At 49.9% G+C, this 16,179-nt stretch overlaps 1 long non-coding RNA gene across 1 annotated transcript in view; it reads left to right on the plus strand.

Annotated features, from left to right (window-relative positions):
* Positions 1 to 13,922: 13,922 nt before the first annotated feature.
* LOC142249523 (uncharacterized) overlaps positions 13,923 to 16,179 on the plus strand; it is a 28,149-nt gene continuing 25,892 nt past the window's right edge. The window contains exon 1 of the long non-coding RNA XR_012725074.1: positions 13,923 to 14,035. This is a non-coding gene — a long non-coding RNA (uncharacterized LOC142249523). The remainder of the gene's footprint in view (positions 14,036 to 16,179) is intronic.

Below are 16,179 nucleotides of genomic sequence, written 5' to 3' on the forward strand. Positions count from 1 at the left end.
CCCCGGCTGTGTGTGTGTCGGGAACCCGTTTGCCCGCAGGCGCTGGCCCGTGGGATCTCTCTGCCTGTGCGGTGGCTTTCTATCCCCCTCGGTGGGCTGTTGCCATCTTTCGGGTCTTGGGACGTGAAAGGACCTAAGGTCCAGACCCCAATCAGTAAATTCAATGTGGTCCAGTGGCTTCTGGACCTCGTTCTGGGTCTGAGTACCCCTCCTGGTGCTATGGTTTCAAGTTGGTTCCCCAGTTCGGTACCGGCGGGCCACTACCCTGTCCCGGTCCCTTACGGTTCCACCAGCTGTCTTCCCGGCTCCTGCAGGCGGCCACCACCGTCTGTCTCCTGGCCACAGGGTATCCGGGCTCCTACCCAGATCCCTGACAGACGTCTGCACGTTTCCAACTCCTCTCCTTTTACTACTCCACTATCCTCTCCCTCCCAACAGATCTGCTGTGTTTTCCCGCCTCAGGCTATCCGAACTCCTCGGTAGGCGTGTGTCACAAACCACCGGGGGGGTCACTCAGAAATCCCCCGCGCTGGCTACCAGTACGTCACAATCGGGGGGTAACAAGTGGGGGGTCACCCCTCCTTTATACCTCCCGACCGACAGACAGAGCACGTGACGCGCTCTCTAGCGCCCCTCTTATAGTCAGGCCAATTATGGAATTGCCCGACAATAAGCAAGGAGGCCGCTATACTACTTATGCCGATTATTGAAGGGTCCCCGGTGAGAGTAGGGTATATATTCCCCCGACCTCCGCGGGCGGAATATATAAAATCTCCCCGAATCTCACTGGCCTCCCCACAATAATCCTTGGCACAAACTCGCTGCCACCAACCGCTTCACGGTAACTATTAGCCGAACACACAGACGTGGGATTCAAGATCGAGATAACAGAACAGCCCAAGATTAATTATATAATTTAATCAGCCTAAAGCACACTAGAAACTACAATATATACAATAGGGAATCTACAGAATATACATATGTCAGAGTACAGTTACAGATAAAGCATGGTTTACAGACAGGTATGCAATTCAATAAGTTACCTTGTGCGTCTGGCCACAGGGGGGCGCTGTAGACCAGGTTTCCAGGAACTCCCACAGATGTTTCCTGCACGTGACCCCCAGCGAAAGAACTCTGGAAAATGGCCGAAGTAGGGTTATCAACCTGGGCAAATCCAGGTCCCCTCCTACCTTCGTGACCTCAGAGGGAGCACTGCTCCACCCCTGGCTGGAGTTATGGACAAAATCCACAACATGGAATATGGCCATAACTTGGCCTGGGAGCGTCGTAGGCGGACGCCAATGCTCTCATTGTGACAGTTATGAATTTAGCTACAGAATGAGAGGTTTCATGACTTGTCTACTAGTTCCACATTGGCTGATATCACGCCTGGGGTATTTCCCAAGCTCCCGCTCCCATAAAAAAGGTGTGCCAGCATCGTCCGCATGCGAAAACACCATTTTTATGGTTGCCGTATTTATCGGAAATATGGCTTGCGAGATATGAACCATTTTTTACTGGAGTCGTTCTGTCTGGCTAGTTCCAGAGCCTTATAATGAGATACAACTCTTGTTACAGGGTGACGGCAGGGAGTCATCCTGTGTCCTTTGTTCCCACATCACCTAATTTCCATATCACAGGAGATGGCCATGGGAGGGGTTGCTAAACAAGTTGTGTGAAGGAAAGGGGGGGTGACACCAGGAGAGGGCTTCCTGACATAACTTGAATATCATGATTTATCGTCATATCTCCGGATTTACCTCACGCCTCCCCCCTTTTGAGGGCGCTAGGGGGCAGCACACTCCGGTGTTCCCCCGTGCGCCCGTCCGCGACCTCTCCTTGTCGGGACAGCCCGTCTGCGTTACCGTGGTCACGGCCCCTTTTGTGGCGAATGGTGAAGTTGTATTGCTGGAGCGCAAGGCTCCATCGCAACAGTCGCCCATTCGTCCCAGAGACGGTGTGCAACCAGCTGAGGGGGTTGTGGTCCGTCTCCACGATGAAGTGGCGCCCGTATAGATAGGGTTGCAGACGCTGCAGGGCCCACACTATGGCCAGGCACTCCTTCTCCATTGTGGAATAGGCCACTTCCCTCGGTAACAGCTTCCTGCTCAGGTACAAGACTGGGTGCTCTTGGCTCGCAGAGTCCACCTGGCTGAGCACCGCACCGAGGCCGAAGTCACTGGCGTCGGTCTGTACTACAAACGGCCGCGTGAAGTCGGCTGCCTGTAGCACGGGCGGGCTGGACAGGGCGTCCTTTAGGGCCCGGAAGGCTGTCTCGCAGTCCATTGTCCAATCGACTGCAGAGGGCAGCTTCTTCTTGGTGAGGTCCGTCAGGGGCTTTGCCAGGCTACTATAGCATGGAACAAACCTCCTATAGTACCCAGCGGTCCCCAAGAAGGACATCACCTGCTTCTTGGTCCTGGGGGTGGGCCAGGATGCGATGGCCTCCACTTTCTCAGGCTCGGGCTTCAGTGTTCCCCCGCCTACCCGGTGACCGAGGTACTGGACCTCGCTCATGGCCAGCTGACACTTGCCCGGCTTGATGGTCAAACCTGCCCGGTGGACCCGCCTGAGCACCTGTGCTAGATGCTCTAGGTGATCTTCCCAGGTGGGACTGAAGACTGCAATGTCATCCAGGTACGCGGCCGCGTACCCTTCAAGTCCCTTGAGCAGGGTGTTGACCATCCGCTGGAAAGTGGCAGGGGCATTCCTCATCCCGAATGGCATCACCGTGGACTCGTACAGTCCAAATGGGGTAATAAAGGCAGAGCGTTCCCTGGCCTTGCGAGTCAGGGGGATCTGCCAATATCCCCGGCTCAGATCCATGATGGTCAGGTACTGAGCCCCGGCCAACTGATCGAGCAGGTCATCGATGCGTGGCATTGGGTACGCATCGGCGACCGTGACAGCATTGAGCCCCCTGTAGTCCACGCAGAACCGAGTGGTTCGGTCCTTCTTAGGGACGAGGACTACAGGCGAGGCCCAAGCGCTGTTGGATGCCTGGATCACCCCCAGCTTCAGCATCTCGTCAATCTCCTGGCGCATGTGTTGCTGCACCTCCAGGGAAACCCGATATGCTGAACGCCGGATCGGGGGATGATCCCCAGTGTCCACGTGATGGACAGCCAAGTCAGTCCTTCCGGGCTGGTTGGTAAACAACCCCCGGAAGGGGTGTAGGGTGGCCCACAGCTGGGACCGTTGGTCCTCCAAGAGCTGGTGGCCAACCTCCACATCCTCAATGGATCCGCCTGCCCTAACCTGGGCTAGCATATCCAAGAGGGTTTCCGCTTCTCCCTCCTCGGGCAGGTTGCACACGGGGAGCGCACATGCCTCCCGCTCATGATGTGCCTTTATCATGTTCACATGGAAGGGCTTCCGCCTTCCACGGGCAGGGTCCAGGGTGACCAGGTACGTCACAGGGTTGAGCTGCTGGTACACGAGGTATGGGCCTTCCCAGGCTGCCTGAAGCTTGTCCTGTGGTACGGGGACCAGTACCCACACCTTTTGACCCACTTGGTAGGTCCTCTCACAAGCGTTCTGGTCGTACCAACGCTTCTGATCGGCCTGGGCTTGAGCCATATTGTCGTGTACCAGTTGCGTCAAGGCCTGCATTTTGTCCCGGAAGCGCATGACATACTCGATAACCGACACTCCAGGGGTGGCCAAATCCCCTTCCCAAGCCTCTTTCACCAGAGCCAGGGGGCCCCGCACACGTCGCCCGTACAGGAGCTCAAACGGTGAGAATCCTGTTGAGGCCTGTGGAACCTCCCGGTAAGCAAATAACAGGTGTGGGAGATACCGCTCCCAGTCACGCCCATGGGAGTCGACCAACATCTTAAGCATCTGCTTTAAGGTGCCATTGAACCGCTCGCACAGGCCATTAGTCTGTGGATGGTACGGGCTGGCCACCAGATGTCGCACCTGGACTTGCTTACAGAGGGCCTCCATCAGCTGGGACATGAATTGGGTCCCCCGGTCAGTGAGCATTTCCTGGGGAAAACCCACTCGGGAGAAAATCTCCAGCAATGCGGTGGCCACCTTGTCAGCCCGAATGGACGACAAGGCCACTGCTTCTGGGTACCGGGTGGCATAGTCCACTACCGTCAGTATGAAGCGTTTCCCGGAGCTGCTGGGGATGGCCAGCGGGCCGACCAGATCCACAGCCACCCTCCTGAAAGGCTCATCGATGATGGGCAGAGATACCAGTGGGGCTTTGGGGCGTGGCCCCGCCTTCCCCACTCTCTGACAGGTTTCACACGAACGGCAGTAGGCAGCCACATCGGCCCCCATTTTTGGCCAGTAGAAATGCTGGTTTAACCTGGCCTTGGTCTTAGCGATCCCTAGGTGTCCGGCCATCGGAATCTCATGTGCGATCCGCAACAACTCCGTCCGGAACGGATAGGGTACCACCAACTGTCGGTCCCTGGGCCACGCCTCCGGTGAACCCTGCTGGACCGTGGCCCGGTACAGCCGTCCTTGGTCCCAGACCACTCGCTCCGGGTCCGAGTCCGAGGGAGGCTGTGCCGCCTGCTCCTTAAGAGCTTTCAGGCTGTCGTCAGCTTCTAACGCTGCCTGAAACCCCTGACTAGATGTGGCCAGAATCGACGAGACTGTCACATCTTCGGTCAGTACCCCGGGACCTGTGTCCTGGCCTCCACCTGACTCGGCTGCCACTTGGTCAGAAGGGGAAGAGCTATCGGACCTCCGGGAGGCCCCTTGGCTTCCAGCACTCCCACTGCGGGTGACAGCGGCCACAGCCGCTGCGACCGTGGGTCGTGCCTGCTCCTCCTCCGTTCCTGACCAAGTCGCCGGTTCAGGCAGACCGACCTGGCTTCCTGACACCCCGGTTGTGGGGGAACCATGCACCGAGATCTTACCTGGGAGCACTTCCGCTCCTGGACCGGCCCCAATCTCACCTGCCTGTTCCCCTCCTGCAGCAACAGAACCCCGCTGTGAAATCTCTGGGGACCCCACATTTGCTGTGGTAGCCCCCACCCCACACACTGGTCCTCCCCCTGCAGCACCCTGCTCTCTGCTTATCCCTGCAGAGGGCAGCAGATCCCAGCTCACAGGCTGATTACTTGTAGAGGCATTGTCACACCTTTCTCTGACCCCCTCCCCTGTCACAGCTGCAGCTGTGTGTGTGTCTATGGTGTCTATGCAAGCAGAAATATCAGAGTTCACTCCCTCCTCCCTTACATCATTCATAGATAACACATTAACATTGTCCGGAGGCATGTCAGTACTGGCTGAAGGTTCAGCCCTTGGTTGGGGCCCAAACTGGGAGGTTATCTGCCCCAAATCTGTCCCAAGTAGCACGTTTGCGGGGATCCGATCAGTTACCCCCACCTCCCTCACCCCTCGCCCTGCGCCCCAGTCCACATAAATGTCAGCAACAGGCAGCGCCGGGTCAATGCCTCCAATCCCGGAGACAGCGAGGGTTTTTCCAGGGATCAAGTCTTGGGGGGACACCATCTCAGGCCGCACCAGAGTCACCTCCGAGGCGCTGTCTCGCAGTCCTATGGTCACAGACCGGCCGACGGTGACAGGTTGGAAGCTGTCCAGGGACCTACCACCACCCCCACCCACACAATACACCTTGGGCGGCCCTTGGGACGGGGACGGAGCCGGGGCCTTGGGACGCTGAGGGCACATGGCCTTGAAGTGTCCAGGTAGGTTGCACTGGTGGCACCGTCTTGGTTCTGCCACGGGCCTGGAGAGGGGAGTTGAGGGGGACACCCCCTGCAGTCTAGGGGCAGGTGGGGCAGTCGCAGAATTCATCTTACCCCCTCTCCAGGTGCTGCTGGTGGCTGCTCTCCTGGCTTCCGGAGCCCGATTGTTGGTGTAGTCATCGGCCAGGGCAGCTGTAGCCGTGGACCCCTTTGGCTTCTGGTCTCGGATGAACTGGCGGAGATCCTCAGGGCAGTTCCACAAGAGTTGCTCCGTGATGAACAAGTCCAGGATCTCCGGTCCGGTGGAAAGCTGCAGGCCTTGGGTCCAGTGGTCGGCAGCTCGGGCAAGTGCCCGCCTGTGGTCAGCCCAGGAGTCCTTTGGTCCCTTCTGTAGGCTCCGGAACTTCTTGCGGTAGGACTCTGGGGTGAGGTTGTACTGTTGGATCAGGGCCCGCTTGATGGTGTCGTAGCCCTGATCTGCCTCAGCAGGCAAGTCCCCAAGGATATCCAGGGCCTTACCCCTTAAACGGGGGGTCAGGTATTTGGCCCACTGCTCCTTGTCCAGATGGTGCTGCAATCAAGTCCGTTCAAAAGCAGTCAAGAAAGAGTCCAAGTCTCCATCCTTCTCCAGCACTGGGAAGTCCTCAACACGGACCTTTGGAAGTTTGGTGTCTTGAAGGTCACGTGTGGCTGATGAGGGCCGGAGCTGAGCTAGCTGCAGCTGGTGGTCACGGTCTGCCTGTTGCCGTCGCTCCGCAGCCTCACGCTCTGCCTGGCGCTCTTCACGCGCTGCCTGCCGCTCTGCCCTGCGCTCTGCCAGGAGTTCCTTGTAGCCCTCCTGGTCTCCAGCCTGGAGAAGGGCCATAGCCATTTGAAGAAGGCTATCCGAGCCTCCCAGGCTCGGTGGAATGGCACGTGGTGATCTGCGGCCCGCTGCGGAGCCTGGTGATTCACTGTCCGTTGCAGAGCGGAGGGCTGGCATCTGGCTCGTTGAGGACCCTTGGGCGAGCTCCTCCTCATTTTGTCCAGCAGTGCCAGGTTGTGCGATGTCCTCTGCAGAGCTGTTCTCTGGCGTCGGGCTCTTGGAGGGCTCGTGGACAACCTCCTCATCGTCTCTGGCCTGAGCATCGGCCATTCCTTTGGCTTTGCTCCTGGTGCTCTCAGCCATTCTTGCAGACTTTGGTCACTGACACCGAACTGACACCTGATGCCTCCACACACCTTACAGTATCTGCACTCTGACACTCTAGTGTTGAGCTAGTCTGAAGACCCCAGCAGCCACAGCTGCTGCAGGCAGTCTTTAGTGTCTGGGAGTATGGGTCTCACACTCACACACACTATTATCTCGATCCCACCGCTTGCCACCAATATGTCACAAACCACCGGGGGGGTCACTCAGAAATCCCCCGCGCTGGCTACCAGTACGTCACAATCGGGGGGTAACAAGTGGGGGGTCACCCCTCCTTTATACCTCCCGACCGACAGACAGAGCACGTGACGCGCTCTCTAGCGCCCCTCTTATAGTCAGGCCAATTATGGAATTGCCCGACAATAAGCAAGGAGGCCGCTATACTACTTATGCCGATTATTGAAGGGTCCCCGGTGAGAGTAGGGTATATATTCCCCCGACCTCCGCGGGCGGAATATATAAAATCTCCCCGAATCTCACTGGCCTCCCCACAATAATCCTTGGCACAAACTCGCTGCCACCAACCGCTTCACGGTAACTATTAGCCGAACACACAGACGTGGGATTCAAGATCGAGATAACAGAACAGCCCAAGATTAATTATATAATTTAATCAGCCTAAAGCACACTAGAAACTACAATATATACAATAGGGAATCTACAGAATATACATATGTCAGAGTACAGTTACAGATAAAGCATGGTTTACAGACAGGTATGCAATTCAATCAGTTACCTTGTGCGTCTGGCCACAGGGGGGCGCTGTAGACCAGGTTTCCAGGAACTCCCACAGATGTTTCCTGCACGTGACCCCCAGCGAAAGAACCCTGGAAAATGGCCGAAGTAGGGTTATCAACCTGGGCAAATCCAGGTCCCCTCCTACCTTAGTGACCTCAGAGGGAGCACTGCTCCACCCCTGGCTGGAGTTATGGACAAAATCCACAACATGGAATATGGCCATAACTTGGCCTGGGAGCGTCGTAGGCGGACGCCAATGGTCTCATTGTGACAGTTATGAATTTAGCTACAGAATGAGAGGTTTCATGACTTGTCTACTAGTTCCACATTGGCTGATATCACGCCTGGGGTATTTCCCAAGCTCCCGCTCCCATAAAAAAGGTGTGCCAGCATCGTCCGCATGCGAAAACACCATTTTTATGGTTGCCGTATTTATCGGAAATATGGCTTGCGAGATATGAACCATTTTTTACTGGAGTCGTTCTGTCTGGCTAGTTCCAGAGCCTTATAATGAGATACAACTCTTGTTACAGGGTGACGGCAGGGAGTCATCCTGTGTCCTTTGTTCCCACATCACCTAATTTCCATATCACAGGAGATGGCCATGGGAGGGGTTGCTAAACAAGTTGTGTGAAGGAAAGGGGGGGTGACACCAGGAGAGGGCTTCCTGACATAACTTGAATATCATGATTTATCGTCATATCTCCGGATTTACCTCACAGCGTGGCCAACCGCCTGGCTCTGCCCCCTGGTGTGAACGTCAAGACCTGAGAGGGGTGACTCAGGGTTTTGTAGGTTGGCTGGTTACACCTTTTTAGGGGCTGGTGTTTGTGCAGGGGGTCTACCTGTGACTACCGGGCTAGTCCAGGGCGTCACAGTAGCCCTTCTCCTGTATATACCAGGATATGTGACAGATGCACAGTACCACTTCTCCTATATATGCTGAGATATTTGACAAATGTGCAGTACTATGTCTCCTTTACATACCGAGATATGTGACGGACACACAGTACCACCTTTCCTGTATATAGCGTGATATGTGACGGAAACACAGTACCACTTCTCTTGTAGGTGCCTGGATATGTGACAGATGTACAGTACCACTTCTCTAGTGAATGCCTGGATATGTGACAGACGACAGTACCATTTATCCGGTATATACTGAGATGTGTGCCAGACACACAGTACCACTTCTCTTTTATAGGCCTGGATACATGACAGACACACAGTACCACCTCGCTTGGATATGTGACAGACGCACAATACAACTTCTACAGAATATACTGGGATATGTGACAGACACACAGTACCACTTCTTCTGTATATATCGGGATATGTGACAGACACACAGTTCTCTTGTAGTTGCCTGGAAATGTAATGTGTACATTATACTACTTCTCCTGGATATGTGATGGATACAGTACCATTTCTCTTGTATATGCCTGGATATATGACGGATGCACAGTACCACCTCGCTTGGATATGTGACAGACGCACAGTGCAACTTCTGTATATATCAAGATATGTATCGGACACACAGTACCACTCTTCCTGTATATATTGGGATATGTGATGGACACACAGTACCACTTTTCCTGTATACAGTATAATGAATATGTAATGGACACACAGTACGTCCTATGTAATGGACACACAGTACCACTTCTCCTGTATATAATGGATATGTAACAGACACACAGACCCACTTCTCCTGTATATAATGGATATGTGACAGACACACAGTACCACTCTTCCTGTATATATTGGGATATGTGACAGACACACAGTACCACTCTTCCTGTATATATTGGGATATGTGATGGACACACAGTACCACTTCTCCTGTATATAATGGATATGTAACGGACACACAGACCCACTTCTCCTGTATATAATGGATATGTGACAGACACACAGTACCACTCTTCCTGTATATATTGGGATATGTGACAGACACACAGTACCACTCTTCCTGTATATATTGGGATATGTGATGGACATACAGTACTACTTCTCCTGTATATAATGGATATGTAACGGACACACAGACCCACTTCTCCTGTATATAATGGATATGTGACAGACACACAGTACCACTCTTCCTGTATATATTGGGATATGTGACGGACACACAGTACCACTCTTTCTGTATATATTGGGATATGTGATGGACACACAGTACCACTTCTCCTGTATACAGTATAATGAATATGTAATGGGCACACAGTACCACTCTTCCTGTATATATTGGGATATGTGATGGACGCACAGTACCACTTCTCCTGTATACAGTATAATGGATATGTAATGGACACACAGTACCACTCTTCCTGTATATATTGGGATACGTGATGGACACACAGTACCACTTCTCCTGTATACAGTATAATGGATATGTAATGGACACACAGTACCACTCTTCCTGTATATATTGGGATATGTGACAGACGCACAGTACCACTTCTCCTGTATACAGTATAATGGATATGTAATGGACACACAGTACCACTCTTCCTGTATATATTGGAACATGTGACGGACACACAGTACCACTCTTCCTGTATATATTGGAACATGTGACGGACACACAGTACCACTCTTCCTGTATATATTGGAATATGTAACGGACACACAGTACCACTCTTCCTGTATATATTGGAACATGTGACGGACACACAGTACCACTCTTCCTGTATATATTGGAACATGTGACGGACACACAGTACCACTTTTCCTGTATATATTGGAATATGTGACGGACACACAGTACCACTTTTCCTGTATATATTGGAATATGTGACGGACACACAGTACCACTCTTCCTGTATATATTGGAATATGTGACGGACACACAGTACCACTCTTCCTGTATATATTGGAATATGTGACGGACACACAGTACCACTCTTTCTGTATATATTGGGATATGTGATGGACACACAGTACCACTTCTCCTGTATACAGTATAATGGATATGTAATGGACACACAGTACCACTCTTCCTGTATATATTGGGATATGTGAAAGACGCACAGTACCACTTCTCCTGTATACAGTATAATGGATATGTAATGGACACACAGTACCACTCTTCCTGTATATATTGGGATATGTGACAGACGCACAGTACCACTTCTCCTGTATACAGTATAATGGATATGTAATGGACACACAGTACCACTCTTCCTGTATATATTGGGATATGTGACAGACGCACAGTACCACTTCTCCTGTATACAGTATAATGGATATGTAATGGACACACAGTACCACTCTTCCTGTATATATTGGAACATGTGACGGACACACAGTACCACTCTTCCTGTATATATTGGAATATGTAACGGACACACAGTACCACTCTTCCTGTATATATTGGAACATGTGACGGACACACAGTACCACTTTTCCTGTATATATTGGAATATGTGACGGACACACAGTACCACTTTTCCTGTATATATTGGAATATGTGACGGACACACAGTACCACTTTTCCTGTATATATTGGAATATGTGACGGACACACAGTACCACTCTTCCTGTATATATTGGGATATGTGACAGACGCACAGTACCACTTCTCCTGTATACAGTATAATGGATATGTAATGGACACACAGTACCACTCTTCCTGTATATATTGGAATATGTAACGGACACACAGTACCACTCTTCCTGTATATATTGGGATATGTGACGGACACACAGTACCACTCTTCCTGTATATATTGGGATATGACGGACACACAGTACTACTTCTCCTGTATATATTGTGATATGTGATGGACAGACAGTACTACTTCTCCTGTATATATTGTGATATGTGATGGACACACAGTACCACTTTTCCTGTATATACCAGGATATATGACAAACAATACCACGTCTCTTGCATTCTTTGCCGGGGTATGACGTGTACACAGCGGTGTGGGAGCGTTGTGGGTGGCGGGGAACATGCTCTGGTCAGCAGAGTTTAACCACTAATGCCAACTCCATCCTCTCAAATAAAAATAGGAGCCGCTTCACAGACACTTTACAGGCTGAGCCGAAAATAAAAACACAAATCACAGGATCCGGGACTCTGACCTGGGAATTCCTTCCAAGTGTTGCGGGCTCAGCCAAGTCACGTCACCAGGCCAGAACCGTACGACGTCTATGGCATTCATACATGGACATCTAAAAATACATTGAGATTGTATCACACACCATGGGCTTCCATATGGTGTCTAAAAAGGCAGTATCACAAGGCAGGATTAGATACATCTCAGCGGACAATATCACACTTGATAAGCTTAGATACATGTTAGCAGACATATCACAAGTAATGGGTACAGTATCTCAGCAGACAGTATCATATATCACAGGCTTAGATACAGTACCTAAGCAGAGAGTGTCACACATGAAAGACTTAGATGCATGGTTCAGCATCATTACTCTTCCAAGAACAAATTCTTTTTTTTTTTTAGAAATCTAGAGGTTTGGTCTGGGTTCAATTTTTGATCTGAGGTTTCATTTGTTAATGGGGTCTAGTTTGGGGCCTGATTTAGGGGGTCTGGTCAAGCGTTGCAATTATTCAGAGGTTTTGTCTTGGGGTCTCTTTATTTAGGGGGTCTGGTGTCTCATTTAGAGTTTTTGTCTGGGGGTCTCTTTATTTAGGGGGTCTGGTGTCTCATTTATTTATAGGCTTTGTCGGAGGGGGTCTCTTTATTTAGGGGGTCTAGTGTCTCATTTAGAGTTTTTGTCTGGGGGTCTCTTTATTTAGGGGGTATGGTGTCTCATTTATTTACAGGCTTTGTCTGGGGGTCTCTTTATTTAGGGAGTCTAGTGTCTCATTTATTTAGAGGTTTTGTCTGGGGGTCTCTATATTTAGGGGATCTGGGGTCTCATTTATTCAGAGGTTTTGTCTTGGGGGGGGTCTATTTATTTAGGGGCTCTAGTGTCTCATTTATTTAGAGGTTTTGTCTTGGGAGGGTCTCTTTATTTAGGGGGTCTGGTGTCTCATTTATTTAGAGGTTTTGTCTGGGGGTCTCTTTATTTAGGGGGTCTGGTGTCTCATTTATTTAGAGATTTTGTCTGGGGGGGTCTCTTTATTTAGGGGGTATGGTGTCTCATTTATTTACAGGCTTTGTCTGGGGGTCTCTTTATTTAGGGGATCTGGGGTCTCATTTATTTAGAGGTTTTATCTGGGGGTCTGTTTAGTTAGAGGGTCTAGTGTCTCATTTATTTACTCTGGGGTCTCTTTATTTAGCGGTATAATCCAAGGTCTCTATTTAAACGTTTGGTCTGGGGTATCTATTTACTTAGAGGTTCGGTTTGGGGACTATTTTCATTTAGGGTTTGGGGTGTTATTTATTTGTCCGGTGAAAAGAAGTCTATTCACACTGATGGGGCACTTTTATCCATCACCCATCGCTCCATTCTTCCCCTATGGGGTTCCCAAGGGCTACGCTCGGTTTTTGACAGTCCCATTGGGAACAGACTAGCAGGTCGGATGGCCATTTTGCAATAGGGATGAAAGTACCTCGTGGATTAAGAAAATGTCCCCGTTTTGCCGATCGGTGCAGGTCCCAGCGGTTGGACCCCACCAGTCACTAAGTAATCACTTCTTATGTGGAGAGGTAATAACTTGTTTTCACTAAACATCTCCATTTCATTTTGGGTCTGTATTAGTTTGGAGGGTCTGAACTAATTGGGGGGGTTGCTCTGAATTTAGGAGGTAGGGGGCATGATTTATTTAGGAGCGGACTGGAGGCCTGATGCTTGAGGAGACCGCAGCACACGGCAGGGCTGGACACGGCCATTGGAGGACGCCGATACGTAACATTCCTGTGTCCCCTTCACACACAATGGGCAGAAATACGTGACACAGGTAGATTGAGACGACGTGAGGCCTCATAGGGCACAAAATGGCGGTTCTATGAATAAAAAGCGGTCAGAGGAAGTGCAGACAAATAGAGTTGTGTTTGATAAAAAACAAAACAACTTGTGAGGGAATTCATACACGTAAAGATACTGAGGAGAATGATTTGTAGCCCCCTCATGATTATTGTTTACAGCTCTGCTGCCTGATATTACACCAATGGCACCGCCCACACCAGGCAGCAGCCGCCCGGATGTGAGGCTTTCTTCACAAGCGTTCCTGCTCTTTATATCACCCTTTCAGAGGAAGTAATATCGCTGATTGGCTGTTATAACTGTCAATCATCCCATGCTTTCCCCCTATTGCTTTCCGTACCGTTGCTGGGCGGGACTCTCCTCTATTGGCTGTACACTGCGCAGGGGGTGTGGTCTGCTCGGCAGAGGTTAGGCTGGTTTTTGTAGTTCAATAGGTGATGTATTATTCACACAGGATTAATATTACACTACCTTTCCCATCATGCCTTACTGCGCACTGCCTGTCACATCTCCACCCCGCGACCCAGAAGAGGGGAAGGTAAAGGAAGTGCTGTATCTGCTAATATCAGCTATGCAAAGGCTGTGTGTAGCTAGCTCAGCCTACTCAGTTACTGTTTATATCGAATCCTCTCCTGTGTGATACTGTCTGCTGAGCTGTGTATCTAATCCTCTCCTGTGTGATACAGACTGCTGAGCCGTGTATCTAATCCTCTCCTGTGTGATACAGACTGCTGAGCCGTGTATCTAATCCTCTCCTGTGTGATACTGTCTGCTGAGCCGTGTATCTAATCCTCTCCTGTGTGATACTGTCTGCTGAGCTGTGTATCTAATCCTATCCTGTGTGATACTGTCTGCTGAGCTGTATCTAATCCTCTCCTGTGTGATACTATATACTAAGCTGTGTATCTAATCCTATTCTGTAATACTTTCTGCTGAGCTGTGTATCTAATCCTATTCTGTGTGATACTGTCTGCTGAGCTGTGTATCTAATTCTATCATGTGATACTATATACTGAGCCGTATATATAATCCCATCCTGTGTGATACTGTCTGCTGAGCTGTGTATCTAATCCTCTCCTGTGATACTGTCTTCTGAGCTGCTGTATCTAATCCTCTCCTGTGTGATACTGTCTTATGAGCTGTGTATCTAATCCTCTCGTGTGATACTGACTGCTGAGCTGTGTATCTAATCCTCTCCTGTGTGATACTGTCTGCTGAGCCGTGTATCTAATCCTATTGTGTGTGATACTGTATGCTGAGCTGCTGTATCTAATCCTCTCCTGTGTGATACTGTCTTATGAGCTGTGTATCCAATCCTCTCTTGTGTGATACTGCTGAGCTGTGTATCTAATCCAATCCTGTATGATACTGTCTGCTGAGCTGTGTATCTACTCCTGTGCTGTGTGATACAGCCTGCTGAGCCGTGTATCTAATCCTATCTTGTGTGATACTGACTGCTGAGCTGTGTATCTAATCCAATCCTGTATGATACTGTCTGCTGAGCCGCTGTATCTAATCCTCTCCTGTGTGATACTGTCTGCTGAGCTGTGTATCTAATCCTCTCCTATGTGATACTATCTGCTGAGCTGTGTATCTAATCCTATCCTGTATGATACTGTCTGATGAGATGTGTATCTAATCCTCTCCTGTATGATACTGTCTGCTGAGCTGTGTATCTAATCCTCTCCTGTGTGATACTGTCTGCTGAGCTGTGTATCTAATCCTATCCTGTGTGATACAGCCTGCTGAGCTGTGTATCTAATCCCATCCTGTGTGATACTGTCTGCTGTGCTGTATCTAATCCCATCCTGTGTGATACTGTCTGCTGTGCTGTATCTAATCCCATCCTGTGTGATACTGTCTGCTGAGCTGTATCTAATCCCATCCTGTGTGATACTGACTGCTGTGCTGTATCTAATCCCATCCTGTGTGATACTGTCTGCTGAGCTGCTGTATCTAATCCTATCCTGTGGATACAGTCTAAGCCCGTGTTTCCAATGTGGCGTAAATGCATTTTTGTTGCATCTATTTTTATAGGCTTCTATGGGGAACAAAACAGAAACCGCCTCATGTAACCAGCGTCGTTACGTTTTTAACTGCAGAATCAAATCTTTTCTGCACTTAAAAAACCCCAAAGCATTAAAAAAATCTGCTTCACATCTGCACCAAAAATGCATCAAATAAAGGAGAACATGTACAGTTAGGTCCAGAAATATTTGGACAGTGACACAAGTTTTGTTATTTTAGCTGTTTACAAAAACATGTTCAGAAATACAATTCTATATATAATATGGGCTGAAAGTGCACACTCCCAGCTGCAATATGAGAGTTTTCACATCCAAATCGGAGAAAGGGTTTAGGAATCATAGCTCTGTAATGCATAGCCTCCTCTTTTTCAAGGGACCAAAAGTAATTGGACAAGGGACTCTAAGGGCTGCAATTAACTCTGAAGGCGTCTCCCTCATTAACCTGTAATCAATGAAGTAGTTAAAAGGTCTGGGGTTGATTACAGGTGTGTGGTTTTGCATTTGGAAGCTGTTGCTGTGACCAGACAACATGCGGTCTAAGGAACTCTCAATTGAGGTGAAGCAGAACATCCTGAGGCTGAAAAAAAAGAAAAAATCCATCAGAGAGATAGCAGACATGCTTGGAGTAGCAAAATCAACAGTCGGGTACATTCTG

Source organism: Anomaloglossus baeobatrachus, chromosome 8 (genome assembly GCF_048569485.1).
Source record: "Anomaloglossus baeobatrachus isolate aAnoBae1 chromosome 8, aAnoBae1.hap1, whole genome shotgun sequence".
Lineage (NCBI taxonomy): Eukaryota > Metazoa > Chordata > Amphibia > Anura > Aromobatidae > Anomaloglossus > Anomaloglossus baeobatrachus.